Genomic DNA, 15,502 nt, shown 5'->3' with positions numbered 1-15,502 from the left:
GAACAAACTCAGCCATGCTCCACACCCCCACAGACATGAAATGATAGGTGCTCAGAAAATGGAGAAGGGTGTCATCCGGCAAACAATCCACAACAGACTTTTTCATTTGGGACTTGAACCTGTGCACTAGTTGTTCCACCTCACCATTTGATTGAAGGTGGAATGGCACAGCCATAACATGATGAATGCCATCATGGAAACCAAACAATTGAAAGATGTTAGAAACGAACTAGCATTCATTATCAGAAACTAAGGTACAAAGAAACCCCTGAATAGAAAAAATGCTCAAAAGCATAGGAAATGTGATCTCAGCCAACACTGGCAAACACGAAGAATGTAAGAAAACCAGGTAAATCCAGCCACAACCAAGAGCCCATAGGAATTCAAGAAGGGACCCAAAAAGTCTATGTGAATGAGTTCTCATGGCTCGTGTGGAGCAGGCCAGGAAGCCACAGACTGGGAGCTACCTGTCGTTAGGCACACTGCTTGCTAGCCTCAACAAAATTGACAATTTCACCATCAATAACCACCCAAAGAACACATCTCCTAGCTAACAGTGTAGTGCACAAAACTTCCTAATGTCCCTGGTGGAGAAGGCACAGAACCTCATGCCACGACATGGTAGGAATGACTATTCTGGAAGAGAGATCTTCCTTGGACAACAGTAAACCAACATCAGAAACAGAGTGGCAATACCATAAGGAAAAATACAATGATAGCTGAAACATCATGACCACTGCCCACCACAATGTTGGATGCTGTCTGGTGGTGTATATAAGTGGAGCAGACATGGAGAGGGCTGCCCGAGTGAAGATATGGATTCCAAATGGAGAAATCCATTGAGGTAAGTGACTTTGACAAAGGGCAGATTATTATTATGCCGAGCCTGTGAATGAGTATCTCAAAAATGGCAGAGCTGATCAAATGTTCAAGTCATGAGCATCTGTAGAAAGAGGTAGGCGAAAGTGAAACTACCACTAGGCACTAAATGGCTGGACATCCATGACTCTTCAAAGAATGTGGGTTTTGGAGTGTTGTCTGCTCAGTAGAATAGGATAGATGGTAATCTGTGGCATCTCTGCCAAAAGATCACATTGCTGGTGCATGCACAAGTGCTCCAGAGTACACCATTTATTGTACATTGTTCAACAAGGAGCTCTGCAGCAGACCACCCCTATGTGTTCACATGTTGACCCAACAAAATTGTCAATTACATCTGCAGTCGGCACGGGAACATCGGGGTGTTGGCTTTTTGTGTGCATCACATTTTTCCTACACTATGTCAGTTGTCATCTCCACAAACGCCATCATCGAGGTGAACAGCAGTTCAAAAAATGAATTGCTGCAGACACAGGCTGGTGAGAGCATTATTATGTTATAGGTGACATTCTCCTGTGCTTGCATAGGACCTGTGTTAGTTCTCAAAGACACATTAACAGCTGTAAACCATCTGTGTCCCTTTGATGCAGTGGCAATGTTGTCTTTTAGCAGTATAATTTTCCATGTCTGGGAGCCAGAACCATACTGTAGTGGTTTGAGGGGCATTATTTTGAACTTATGTCAGAGACCAAATTCACCCAATGTAAATCCTATGTAATCCATCAGGGACACTATCAGGCACCATCAGCAGGTACACAAATCAGCAGCCCGTTGTTTGCACAACCTACATGAGCAGTGCATAGATATCTAACGCCACATACCATCACAATCATATCAACAAACTGTTCGATCCCTGATATCCAGAATCAGCGATGCATTTCATTCCAGACATGGACAAACGAGCTATTAAGCTTGTTGTCATAAAGTTTTGACTCATCAGTGTATTTGCGGAGGGGGTTCGAAGCCAGACCTGGCAGTTTATCTTGCCAGCCCTGCTGAAAAAATTGCATCACCTGTCAGAGAACCAAACTGGCAGCAATGGCAGCTGCTATGCACAAGCTTGTAATTGGGAAACTCTCAACAACTGTGTTTCAACATCAAGATAGAAGCAAAGAAATTCTTCATAGTCATAATTTGGTTCAGTATGCGGGACAAGGCATCCACATTGGCATGTTTAGATATAGGACAAGATGGATTTTGTAATTGTGGTGTGCTGCCTTGTCAGGCAAGGAAGTGTGAGGGTTGAACAAGGAAACCAAGGGTTTATGGTCTATAATAAGGTGAATCTTGGAGCCATACAAAATAACACCATACCTTTACCATGACTTTTTTGATAAATTGATATATCTGGCTTGAAAGAGTTTTTTACCTTTATCTTTAAATTATTCATTTTCCTTATTGGTTTAAAATTTTATTCATGCCATTTATTTAGAGAACTTTTTTGAGAAGTAGAAAGTTAATAGAAGAGTCAAATTTCTAGTTTTATATTTTCAAAACATACTCTTTTCCTAAGCTAATTAACTTATTTGATATTTATTCCTTAATTTATTTACCTCATTTATTCACTGTGTGAACTTTAATTAAGAAGTGGGTAAAATAAGTGATTGTTAAGATTTGTCCTGTTGTACTAAAAGGTTCTTCAAGTGGTTATTTTCCAAGTCATGTTAATAAACGTACAACAGCTACTGTAATTTAAAATAAGATTTGATTAACAGGATAAAACTCAATATCCTAAAATGGTAAATGGTAAAATTATTAAGATCAGAATTGCTAAAAGTAATGCAATAACACCGCCTAACTTATTTGGCATTATTTTTAAAACTGCGTAGGCATACATGAAGTGAACTGGTGTTACAAGAAAATTTGCAGTGCAAAGTTTTATAGATCTCCTAGATGATAATGATTAATTAAGTGTAGTATAATTAGTAATTACATTATTAATACAAATGTTACTGAGTTCTTGAATGTAATATGTGGGAGGAATGGGATTTTTCAATATCTACATTTAATCCTAAATTATTGTTATATCCTGTTTGGTGAAGAAAAAAATAAATGGATTGCAGCTACAGCTGCACTAATAAATGGTAGCACAAAATGGAAAGTATGAAATTGATTGAAAGTCACATTATCAAAACTCCTCACACTTAGTGAACTAAATCTATTCCTAGATATGGAATTGCTGATGATAAATTAGTAATTATTGTTACCTCAAGTAAAATATATCTTATGACTGCAGCTGCAGTAAGTAAAAATATAATTACTGTTCCAGTTATTCATGTGAGTATATAAATATATGATCCATAATAAATTCCCTATCCTACGTGAAAATAAATACGAATGATAAATGTAGAAGCTCCATTTGCACATAATGTTTGACTAATTCAACCATTATATACATCTTGAAAAATGTGAATTATGCATCTAAATGCTGTATCATTATTTGGAGTGTAATTTATAGTTAAAAGTAACCTAGTTACAATTTTTATTACTAAATATAATGCTAATAGGTATTCAAAATTTCATAAAAACAAAATATTTGTTCAAGCTGGCAAGTCAACTAAAGAATTATTAGTAATTTTAATTGAAGGGTGTCTTAATTGGATGGCTTTATTCATTAAAATAATTATCTTATATTACAGACAGGTCCTTGGTTGACATTGGTAATTATAACATCTGCTGATAATGGTAGAAATAAATAATAATAATTAGTATTATTATTACTGTGATAGTGAATGTTGAACTGTTCTGCAGATTTTCTGAAGATATCATTATTTCTTGATAATTAATTGAATTATTAATATTTATTACAAATGTTTGACATTGTGTTAGTCATTGGTGATCTGAAGGTTATATTATTCTTGAAGAATAAAGTTTGCCAAGATCACTAGTATTCTTTCTATTGCAACTACCAGTTTCAACATATCTATGCTGTCATCATAAAATCTTGTAACGTTACTAGATATATATGCTATTTACAACACTGAAAGTCACATAATGATGTTGCGTCAAACTGCAATAAAGAGCGGTAGGTAACACCAGTGTATCATAAATAAAATAGCTTACAATTAAAACATACAATATTTTGTGCTGATGTCCCAGCATACACAGTACTAAACACTTGACCCCACAGTGGTGAGTTAAGCATAACATGTGTGTTTTAATTGTGTGGTATTTTATTTGTGACTTGCTGGTGTTTCTTGCTACTTTTTGTTACAAATTGATGCAACACTTTCAGTATTGTAAAAAGCATTTATATCTAATTACATTACAAGATTTTATGATGATAACGTATATCTGCTGAAACTAGTAATAGTAATAAAAAGAAAAACTAGTGATCTTGGTAAATTTGATTCTTTAAGAATAATTAGTATTTATAGTTTTGTTATTTTTAAAGAAGTCTATAAATATTATTATGTGTAAAACAATTAGTGTTAATATAATGGTAATTAATATTATTAAAGTAAAGATTATAGTAACTGATTACAGTTGAAAGATTTCATTGGATGAAGTTTTGAAATATAGATAAATAACACTAAATTTCTGGACAGTACTAAGAAGCAGAACGTGATCATCACTAGCATTCCATATAGACATGATCTCATTACCAATTCATGTGTAAACACAGACATTAATGAACGTAGCTCACAATTTCAGAAAATATACAAAATATATGCAAATACAAACTTTCTTTGTATAGATTTTCTTAAGAGAGACTGCTTCATGAAACATGAGATGCATCTGAATGAAATGGGCAAGAAACTTTAGTGAGGGAAAATAAGCGAAATGTTGGAGAGACTCAACAAACATAATGACAGCACATCATTACCATCAGCTCCAACAGCCCATTCTTCCAAGCATAAGCACTCAGCAAATACTCCTTCCATTAAAGACACAAAAGAAGCAGAGCCAGAAATCCTATGTGAAGAAGGGCAAACAATGATGAGCACGCTACATCATTAGTTTAAAAGCAAATACAGGTAGAAGTATTTCCACCAAAAAAACTAAAAGCATCAGAAACAATCACAGCACAAATAACAACAAAAGCAGCAGCAGATACATCAACAGCAGAGCCACCTCTGATACCAGCAGCAGCCGAATCAGTGGTAGCAGAACCAACTCTTGCAGAAGTATCTCCACCAAAAGTAGTAAAAACATCAAGAACATTGACAGTAACACCCATGAATGCAGTAACAGCTTCATCAACTGTAGAGGCAGCCCTAATCTCAGCAGCAAAATCGGCAGCAAGAGCAACAGAACCATCATTAGCAACAGCAGAACCATCCACAACAGCAGCAGAATCAATGCCAACATTAGCAGAAGCAGCACTGTCAAATAAAAAACTTCAGACAGCAAATGGAAGACAATGCCTCCATCCTATCTAAATGATTTTTTAGAGGAAACCAGAAAGAGGAGGAAGCCCACAAGAGAAACAGAGATATAACCTTATTTAAGTTCAAAAAGCAGAGAAATCTACAACAAAGTGTTTACAACTTTAAAATAATCCACCGGAATGTACAGGCCTGTGCAATAAATATGAACAATTAGACGTGTTTGTAAATGAAACTATGCCTGACGTGATTGTTATTAGTGAACACCGGTTATTTGGTGCCAAATCAGAACTTTTTAAACATCTAAACATGGTACTAGCTAATAAGTTTTGCAGATCTTCCATCAGAGCTGGGGGTGTATCAATGTATGTAAAAAGCACATTTGATTTTAATTCTGTAAATGTAGGTAAATATTCATTAGAAGAGATAATTGAAATATGTGCAGCACGTATAAAGATACCAAGTGATGAAATTTATCTTATATGTTTATATAGACTGCCAGGTGGAAACTTTGAAGTTTTCTTAAGAAAGTTTTGTGACATGATAGAGGATGTTTTTATATCAGACCTGAATAAGTTAGCAATTATAGGAGATTTCAACATAAATGTATTAGCAGATAAGTTACACACTAGACTATTCAAGAATGCTCTGCTTGAATGTAATGTAAGAGACCTGATAAAGACTGCAACCAGGGAAACTGAAACATGCCAGTCTGAAATAGATAACATAATCACTGGTATTCATTTTTATGATCTTACATCTTCTGTTATTATAAGCGCTTTGTCAGACCACCATGCAGTAGAACTAGGTGTGAACATAAAAAAGGTTCCTACACACAGTTGCTATTGATATATTAGGATGAATACAGACCAAAATATAACTCATTTGAATAACATGCTAAGCGATGTGGACTGGAACAGTATCCTAACAACACATTACAGTTATGGCAAATTTTCAAATGAACTATACTAAATTCTCAAACAAGTGCGCCCATTATTAATAAAAAACAGAATTCAGTCACATGCTGTACCCTGAAACTGGGTATCAAGTTCAGTCACTGAGGCAAGAGAAAAACTAAGATGGTATGAGTATGCTATGTTAAATGACCTCAGCAATAAAAAATTAAAAGAAGAGTTCAAAAAGTATCAGAAATACTATATAGACCTCCTAATTTCTGAAAAATGAAAGATTCTGAAAGTGACATAAAAAACTTAAATAATATTTCCAAAACATTATGGTCACTAGTAAATAGAGAAACAGGTAAACCTGGGAAACATTACAATTGAAAATCACTTGCTGATAAATGGCACAATAGAAACTGATCAGAATAAGGTAGCAGATCTACTTAAAAATTACTTTTCCTCTGTTGGTTCCAGCATAAACTATCAGCTTAAAAATCACAAATAAAAATCCAGAGGAACATCAGTGTCAGGAATTCTATTTTTGACACCAACAAGTGAAGAAGAAATAATTAAAATAGCCAGTAACTTGAAGAATTTTCATGCAGCATGGTCATAGTCTGGACACTCTTAAGAAATGTATTCATAAAATTGCATCACCTTTATCAGCAATTATCAAGTTTCATATGGAAGATGGTCTATTTGCAGATGAGTTGTGTCTATTTTTAAAAAAGGAAATGGAAATCTCATAGAAAACTTTTGACCCATATCTGTTCTTCCAATAATATTCAGAATCTTTCGGAAAGTAATATACATAAGAATCTGGACCTTCCTGGTAAACAAAAATGTTATTTATAAGGGAAAGTATGGGTTTGTCACGGAATCATCCACCATTACAGCACATCCAACTTAATCAAAGATGTCACTCAAGCAATAGATAATAAAGAACATGTATATGGCATCTTTCTAGACATACAAAAAATATTTGACTGTGTTGATATGACCATACTGCTGGACAAACTCTGGAACTATGGCATTCGAGGCACAGCCCATAATCTGATTAGATCCTACTTGAGAAATAGAAAGCAGTTTGTGTCTATTAGTACTACAGAGGGAGCATACACTTCAAACACCACTGACGTTAATTTTGTTGTTCCAGAGGGGTCAATATTAGTACCACTTATTTTTATTATTTATGTTAATGATATTCAGTCTATAACAATCCCCACTACAGCTAGCTTACACGCTGATGATACCATGTTAATATGCCGCAATCCAAGCTATCCGCAGCTAAAAGTGGAACCCAGTACTGCTGCAGGCATAACTGTGCAGTATTTTAACGAAAAGAAACTAAAATTAAATACAAATAAATCCGTCTATATTGACTTTGATATTGGGAGGCAAAAAACTCATGAAACCCAAATTTTTATGGGTGATGAACACATTAAAAAAGAATACTCAACCAACTTTCTTGGTCTGACACTTGATGATATTTGCAAAAACCTATCTACTAGCATATATGCCCTAAGAAAACTAACACCTTTTTGTAACATTATCACTCTGAGGCAAATATATTTTGCACTTTTTTAATCCCATGTAAGCTATGGCATAGAGCTGTGGGGGTCCAGCAGTAAAGGTAATATGAAAAGTGTACTTATCCTACAGTAGAAGGCGCTTAGAATTATGGGAAAGAAATGTGTCAGAGAGTCCTGCAGACATATGTATAAAGAATTTAAAATACTAACTGTTCACAACCTGTAAGTACTTAAGATAATCATTATGGCAGAAAAAAAGCTTAATAAAGACATACATGATCACACCACTAGAGGTAGAGAGAGATCCCACAATATCTCTCATATGAGTAGAACAACACTTTATGAGAAAATCCCTCACTATGCAGGCATAAACCTACGAATTTTCTTCCATTCTAATATTTCCAAATTTCCCACTACAGAAGTAAAAGATAAATTAAAATTATGCCTACCAAACAATACTGTGTATTCAACAGATGAGTTTCTAGAATTACTATATCTCATATCGGAAGATTGGGTCACAATCTGAAAATTTCTTAATCCATGTATTGCAATAGCAAATTGTTTTTATGTATAGTGCATACATGTAACATTGTTCTCTCAACTAATTTAGGAAAAGTTGTGTAGATAATAATGCCAGGAATAATATGTAACTCTAGAAAGGCTCTGACTTATCCAGAAGAATGGAACAAAGAAAATGTTTTTTGTTATCAGTTGATGTTGGATCAAAATAAATAAATAAAAGTAAATAAATAAGTATATAAATAATATGTTACCAATAAATGTCGAAAAATAAATGCATGCCAATCAGTGACATTCTGTATTGATCCTGTTACTAACCCAAAAGGAAGGCATCCAAAATTAAAAAATGTATTATTGAAACTGTATAAATTTAATACAATTATTATTTATTACATTTGATATTAATATAATTAATATTTTAATCATTTCAGTGGTTAGTTTATTGAAATATTGGTTTCGGGAATGAAGGGCATGAAACTCTCTAACTACATTATAGATGAAGTAAACAAGAATATTGATGTATACAGTTATAATTTGATAAACGATAGATATTAAGCATATTATACTACTCCAATTCTTGTGATACAAATTTGACTTGATCCATCTAGTGTATGTTGTCTACGTATCAAATGAAAATGAATAAATAAATAAAAAATAGATTCCATAAGTTCTAAAAGTGGGGACTAGACTTATTTCCAATTTAAAAACACCGGTGTTGTGCAGCTACTAAAACTAATGTATATATATTCTATTTTTATCTCTCTATTAATATATTTTGTTCATATTTACATTTTTTCTTCAAAATGTAAACATTTAATGGTGTTTATTCTTCTCTTATTGATATAAGAACGGTTGTTAGCGGTTTAATAACAAAAATTGATGGAGTTGTATGGATTCACTTTCTCTAATAATTGTTCATGGTTTATGTTCTCCTCTTTGATTTTGTTTATCAAACATTATTTATGAATGTTTAGGTAAATGAAGATTATTAATTAACAAGGGTATAATTTATCTTATACCAGTACCTAGAACAGCTTTGTGATGATTTCTTGTGAGAGCATCTAATAATGCTGCTTTTCCTTTAAATTTTGGAGGTAAGTTAAAATTATTAAGTACAATTGTGTCTTGATCTTCTTTTAGAATTTAGGTGTTGATATTTTCTTAATATTTTTAGAGCTTTTTATATGTTTTGTATATATTATTATTCTCAGCATGAATCTTATTATGCTGACTTATATATTTCTTCTCTTGATTATTTGTGTGAATATTGTCTTTTTTTACGTTGTTTTTCTTTAAATATTCTTTGCTTACAGGGTGAATATTGTTTAAAATTTGCTTCAATATTTTAACTGAAAATATTGTTTTGCAGGATCAGTGATGTGAAGTTTTTCATCTTAGACTGTGTTTTGTTTTCTAATTGTTATTGGTTTATTCTCTTTGTCTTTTCTCTAGAACTGTAATTTTTATTTTAGGTGTTTGTTATTTAATGATTCATTACAAACTTTTTACTCAGTGAGAACATTTTAACTGGAATGTTTCTATAGTGGTAATGACTGATTATGGCTTTACTATCTCTTATTTTTATATGCAAAGTGTACAACTTTGCTTCTGGCGTTTTTTCCGCAACATTTGAGGCTTTAATGAAAGTTGGTTACACATGTATCATTCAAAGTATTTTCCATCACTGGCCACTACTTTCTTCCATCTTTCGGGCAATGTATGAAACCATCCTCGAAAAAATTGTTCATCTTCTGAAGCGATCCAATTTGTGACTTCTTCATGAGATCTGAAGTTTTGGTCAGCCAGGCCTTGCACCATTGATCTAAACAGGTGATAGTCAGAGGGAGCAATGTCTGGAGAATATGGTGGGTAGGGTAGGACTTCCCATTTTAACGTTTCCAAGCACGTTTTGACCTCTTTGCGTTGTGGGGTCGAGCGTTGTCGTGTTGGAAAATCACTTCATCGTGCCGCTCGCCGTACTGTGGCCGTTTGTCTTTTAATGCTCTACTCAAACACATTAATTAGTGGCGATAACGAGCACCTGTTGTTGTTTCACTTGGTTTTAACTCCTCATAGTACACAACGCCAGGCTGGTCCCACCAAATGCAGACCATGATCTTGGAGCCGTGAATGTTCGGTTTGGCAATTAACGTGGAAGCATGGCCGGGTTCTCCCCATGATTTTTTGCGTTTAGGGTTATCGTAATGAACCCATTTTTCGTCCCCGGTCACAATGTGATGCAGAAATTCCTTCTGTTTTTGCCTCTGAACCAACTGTTCACAAACACACAAACGCCGTTCAACATCTCTTGGTTTCAGCTCACATGGGACCCAAGTTCCTTCTTTCTCAATCATGCTCATAGCCTTGAGACCTTTTGAAATGGCTTACTGTGTCACTCCCACTAATCGTGCCAATTCTTCCTGAATTTGACGCAAGTCTTCACTCACGAATGTCTCCAATTCTGCATCTTCGAAAACATTTTCTCTTCCACCATTATGCCGGTCTAAGACGTTAAAATCGCCGTTCTTGTAGCGTTGAAACCACTCGCGACACTTTCTTTCACTAATAGCGCCATTACCATACGTACTTGAGAGCATTCGATAAGACTCAGCCGATGTTTTCTTCGCACTGAAACAAAACAGTAACACCTCCCGCAAAGGACGAGAATTAGGCTCATGAACTGACATTTTCAATCACGAAAAATTTTATGATGCAGGCACAGATCGGCTAATGTTTGAATGAGGTTATGTTGAGCGAGGTTCAAGCTAACTGCCTAATATCTACGATCTGTTTCTTTCGACCACTACTTACAGAAGCGCCTCGCGGCCCAGAGGAATCTTGACGTCATATCATGACATGACGTCGTCTCTCGAGCTAGCCAATATCGCTGGTAGTTTTCGAAACGCGGATATTCTTTGAATATGACATGCTGATGCCTTGTGGGTGGGTGTATAATGGCGGGTTTTGTGTTATGTGTGCGTTTAAGCATTTCAATCACGGAAAAAATTAATAACACTTGCTGCAAAAGCACATGTTTCCAGAGGAGAAAGGATACTTTATATTCCAGACAATGAACGGTAAGTAACTACCGTTAGAAAGGGTCTAGTGAAGCAGGGGATACAACCCGTCGGCTTTGACCAATGACGTCATACCTTAGTCATAGATAGTAATGTCTTCACTTCGAGGCATAGATAATAAAACAGTTCTGTGTTCTAATAAGCGCTATCATTAAAATAATTGAATGTAAATCTAAAAGCGATCGCTTGATATTCGTTAAATTATTAAACGTGTGATTTAATTAAGTTAATTGTTTGTTTCTTATTCAGATGGTACTTAATATTTTTCGTAATGATATTGAGGTAATGTGGAGTATTAGTTTCTTATTGTAGAACAATTTTTCGTGTCTTAATTTCGTTTATAGGAATGGATTTGTCTATTCCATTGAATCTTGACGATTTAAGAGAAGCCATGGGCCAAGACATGATGACCACAATTTGCTTCTTGCAAATGTGTGGTCTCATTGCGGAATACGTCCGATGTCGTGAGTGCGGCGAACATAAGCGCTTCACCAGTGTATCAAGTCGCCGTACTCACGACTTATTTGTATGGAGGTGCAGCAGAGACCGGTTATGGCGATCTAAATGGCTCTGAGCACTATGCGACTTAACTGCTGAGGTCATCAGTCGCCTAGAACTTAGAACTAATTAAACCTAACTAACCTAAGGACATCACACACATCCATGCCCGAGGCAGGATTCGAACCTGCGACCGTAGCAGTCACGCGGTTCCAGACTGAAGCGCCTTTAACCGCACGGCCACACCGGCCGGCTAAGGTTATGGCGATCTATTAGGAGGGGAACATGGTACGAGAAATCTAAGATCACCCTGAGAGACATAATGAAAATCACATACTGTTGACGTTTAAGATATCTTGTGTGCATGAATGTCATGTGAGTAAGCGTACGGTGGTAGACTGGTGCTCGTTTTGTAGGGAAGTTTGTGGGGAATATATGAAATATAGGGGTCTGTTGGAAGGGGGGGGGGGGGTGTTATGGTCTAAATTGACGAATCGCATTTTGGGAAAAGGAAATACAATAGGGGGGAACCTCCGGTGTGATTATGAGTGTGGGGGGCAGTAGTTTCAGGTCAGCATTGTGACGATGTAGTGTTCAGAGTAGTACCAAATAGAAGTAAGGAAGTTTTGGTTAGGTTAATTGAAGATTAGGTTGCAGAGGGTTCTATTGTTATTTCAGATGGGTTTTCTTCGTATAGGGATTTAGGGAATAGGGGTTATCAACATGTAGTAGTAAACCACAACATTGAATTTAAATCTCTATCGACAGGCGCCTGTATTAACAGCATAGAGGGGTACTGGTCAGCGGTAAAATTTCTTACAGGGAAAGGGAAACGTCAGATTTGGACTCTTCAAAGCCATCTAGATGAGTATTCGTGGAGACAAAGTATTCCGCGGACATATTGCCCGTTTAAATGTTTTATTAAATGTGTTGGCAAAATGCACTGTCCCAAACATCTCAGTTAATTTCAGAGAGGGGGGGAAGGGAAGGGGGGTTGGTAGATGTGTGTGTGTGTGTGTGTGTGTGTGTGTGTGTGTGTGGAAGAGGGACAGAGAGAGAGAGAAAGAGAGAGGGAGGGAGAGAGAGAAAGAGAGAGAGAGGTTTCATACTGTTGTGTTCGTTGTGAGTGTGGGTATGTGATTTTCATTACTGTATGTCTAGGCGAGCTTCCGTTATTCCTCGATATTTCCGTGTGGTAAGTTTTCCATTTGCTTCTTTCCCTGTATTTCACTATTTTGCCATATTTTACTGTTTTGTTCCACCAATATGTGTATTTTCGTGTTGTGAAGTACGTAACAGAAATCTGACAGCTGTCGATCTTGTTTCGTTTTCCAGCTCTAGTATCAGTACGATATTTTCGAATGTGTACTTGCAAAACCCCCGTCACAACTAAAATTTGTATCCCGTGTTTCATTTAGGGTTTACTGAAGCGGAGGATACATCGTTCAAGTGAAGAACACAACAGTAATGCTAATGAAAACGAAGAAATCGACTTACAACACACTCGTATTCCATACTGTACTTAGGCAACACACGTCGAATGAGCTTTTAATTTGTATCTGGTGTTTCATTTACGGTTTAGTGAAACAGGCGATACATAGTTCAAGTGAACAACAGGACAATAATGCTATTTAAAACTAAGAAATCGACGTACGCTAAACTTGTATCCCGTACTGCACTTAAGCAATATAGTTCGAAAGAGTTTCGAGATACAACTGACATACATCTCACGTGATGTATTCTTTGATACTAACATATTTCATTCATTTCTTTCCATTGTATTTTGCGGAGAAATGCTAAGATATAAATTCCCGATATCGTTAACGTGAAAATATTTCTTGCCGTTACATATGTGGAATACAGTTTTTCTCTCTCGGATTCCTTTGTTTCTGAACATTCTTCTCAGCTCTATTATCTTTGTAGTACATGCTCTCTGGCGAATTCTGACGTCATTGGTCAAAGCGGGCGGGTTGTATCACCACCACCTAGAGACAAGGACTTGCGTCTAGGGGACGCCAGGGAATTGGGTGTGCTGATTGGTGGAGGCTCATGACGTCATTAGGGAGACTGAACGTGTGTAGCAGTGACGCCTGGTGACAAGATGTATAATGAGCTCTATTGACATTAGCGACGTCGCTCACCTGTTGTTTAAAAATTACATGTAGATTGCCCACAGCTGTCATTTTGGTACGTCAAATAAGTCCAGATTACTCACTGGAGCTTAACTTATGGGAATTAAATGTAAAAACCTGGTTCGAATGCGAATAATCGATAATGCAGTGACAGAGTAACCCGGTTGCAGCTGTGGCACATGCGGAAAATCGGACCAAATATATGTAAAAGTTACATACATATTCCTTGCATTTTCTGCAGTTTATGTATGATATTGTTCATAATATGTATCAAAATATTCTTTGAATGTTTATTCATTAACTATATTTTCCGATTTTACCTTGTTCTTTTAGGTTTTATTGCGAGAAGTTCGATAAATATGGTACCTTCAAATATAACGCAAACGTAAATATTAGGCAATGCCATATGTCCATTTGTCACCACAACAATTATCCCGCACTCAATCTTTACGAGTTCCACAACTAACGAAATTATCACACTTCAACTAACCTAGGCCTCAGACAACGTTATAGAGAAGTCCGTAGAATAGATTTCCAGGGGGGTGGTGTCCCAATATTGTGCTCCTGGAAAAGTATGTGTTATGCTTCAATTTTGGTCATTGTTATGTAAACAAGGAACTATATGTCAGTGTTATGCTCGAACTGCGTCTTCCTACACCTTGTCTAGTTTTTCAGAATCCGGGTTATGTTCATATGGCATTGTGATAAACAATGCTGAATGAGGAATTAGATTAATTTTCTTTCTGACGTGCATGCTTCCATGCATTGCTTAATTATACTAATTACTTTGAAACTGTGTGAAAATATTGTGTTATATTCATATATACTGCCTCATGTGCAACATGTGGTCTGTTCTTGTATTAGAAAATAGCAAATGAATAAACTGATAATTACATAGCCAGTGTGTATATTGTTGTGATCATACAGTCTAATTTCAGCTGCTTGAGATGATGATCAACACAGCAATTAGCAGTAGTTTGTATAGGCTGTCCCACATAACTGATACCATACTCACAAGGAATATTATAAATCCCTGGTACACTGAGCCTGAGAGTATGTTTGACAGGTCACAACCTTTCCTTAATTTTCCTTGGTGACAGAAAGACTCATCTGATTCCTTGCCTGTTTACACTCTAACTTACCCATTGCACCACAGATTGGAAGCCATGCTGTGTCTTTGTCCTCATGACTTGGCTGATGATTTCTTCAACAGAATTGACGTAATTTCATATACAGAATGTTTGTTTGGAGGGAGGGGGGATTCCGAAAGTGCAGTGGGAAGATGAGGTATGGTCAAGGGTATAAGTAAAATAAATAGTGACTAAATGGTGGTGGCAGAGGGGTGGTTTTGAGTCATAATAAATACAAATCCAGAAGAGATTATATCACAGCATTATGACAAGACTACGGACTACATGTCATAGGCACGATCCCAATTTATACAGTAGTGTTCTATCTGAATTAATAGCAAACTTACTTCCAACTGGGAATTTGCATAGATAGCCAATACATATATTACATGCCTAATACTGCAAAGAATTCAAACATTATAAACAATATCATGCTTTGCTGAATATGCAAACACACACAACAATTCAATAATAATCATGAGGATAAAAAACATTGTTTGTACTA

The sequence above is a fragment of the Schistocerca cancellata genome, chromosome 1 (genome assembly GCF_023864275.1).
Source record: "Schistocerca cancellata isolate TAMUIC-IGC-003103 chromosome 1, iqSchCanc2.1, whole genome shotgun sequence".
Taxonomy (NCBI): domain Eukaryota; kingdom Metazoa; phylum Arthropoda; class Insecta; order Orthoptera; family Acrididae; genus Schistocerca; species Schistocerca cancellata.
This window is presented reverse-complemented; position numbering follows the sequence as displayed.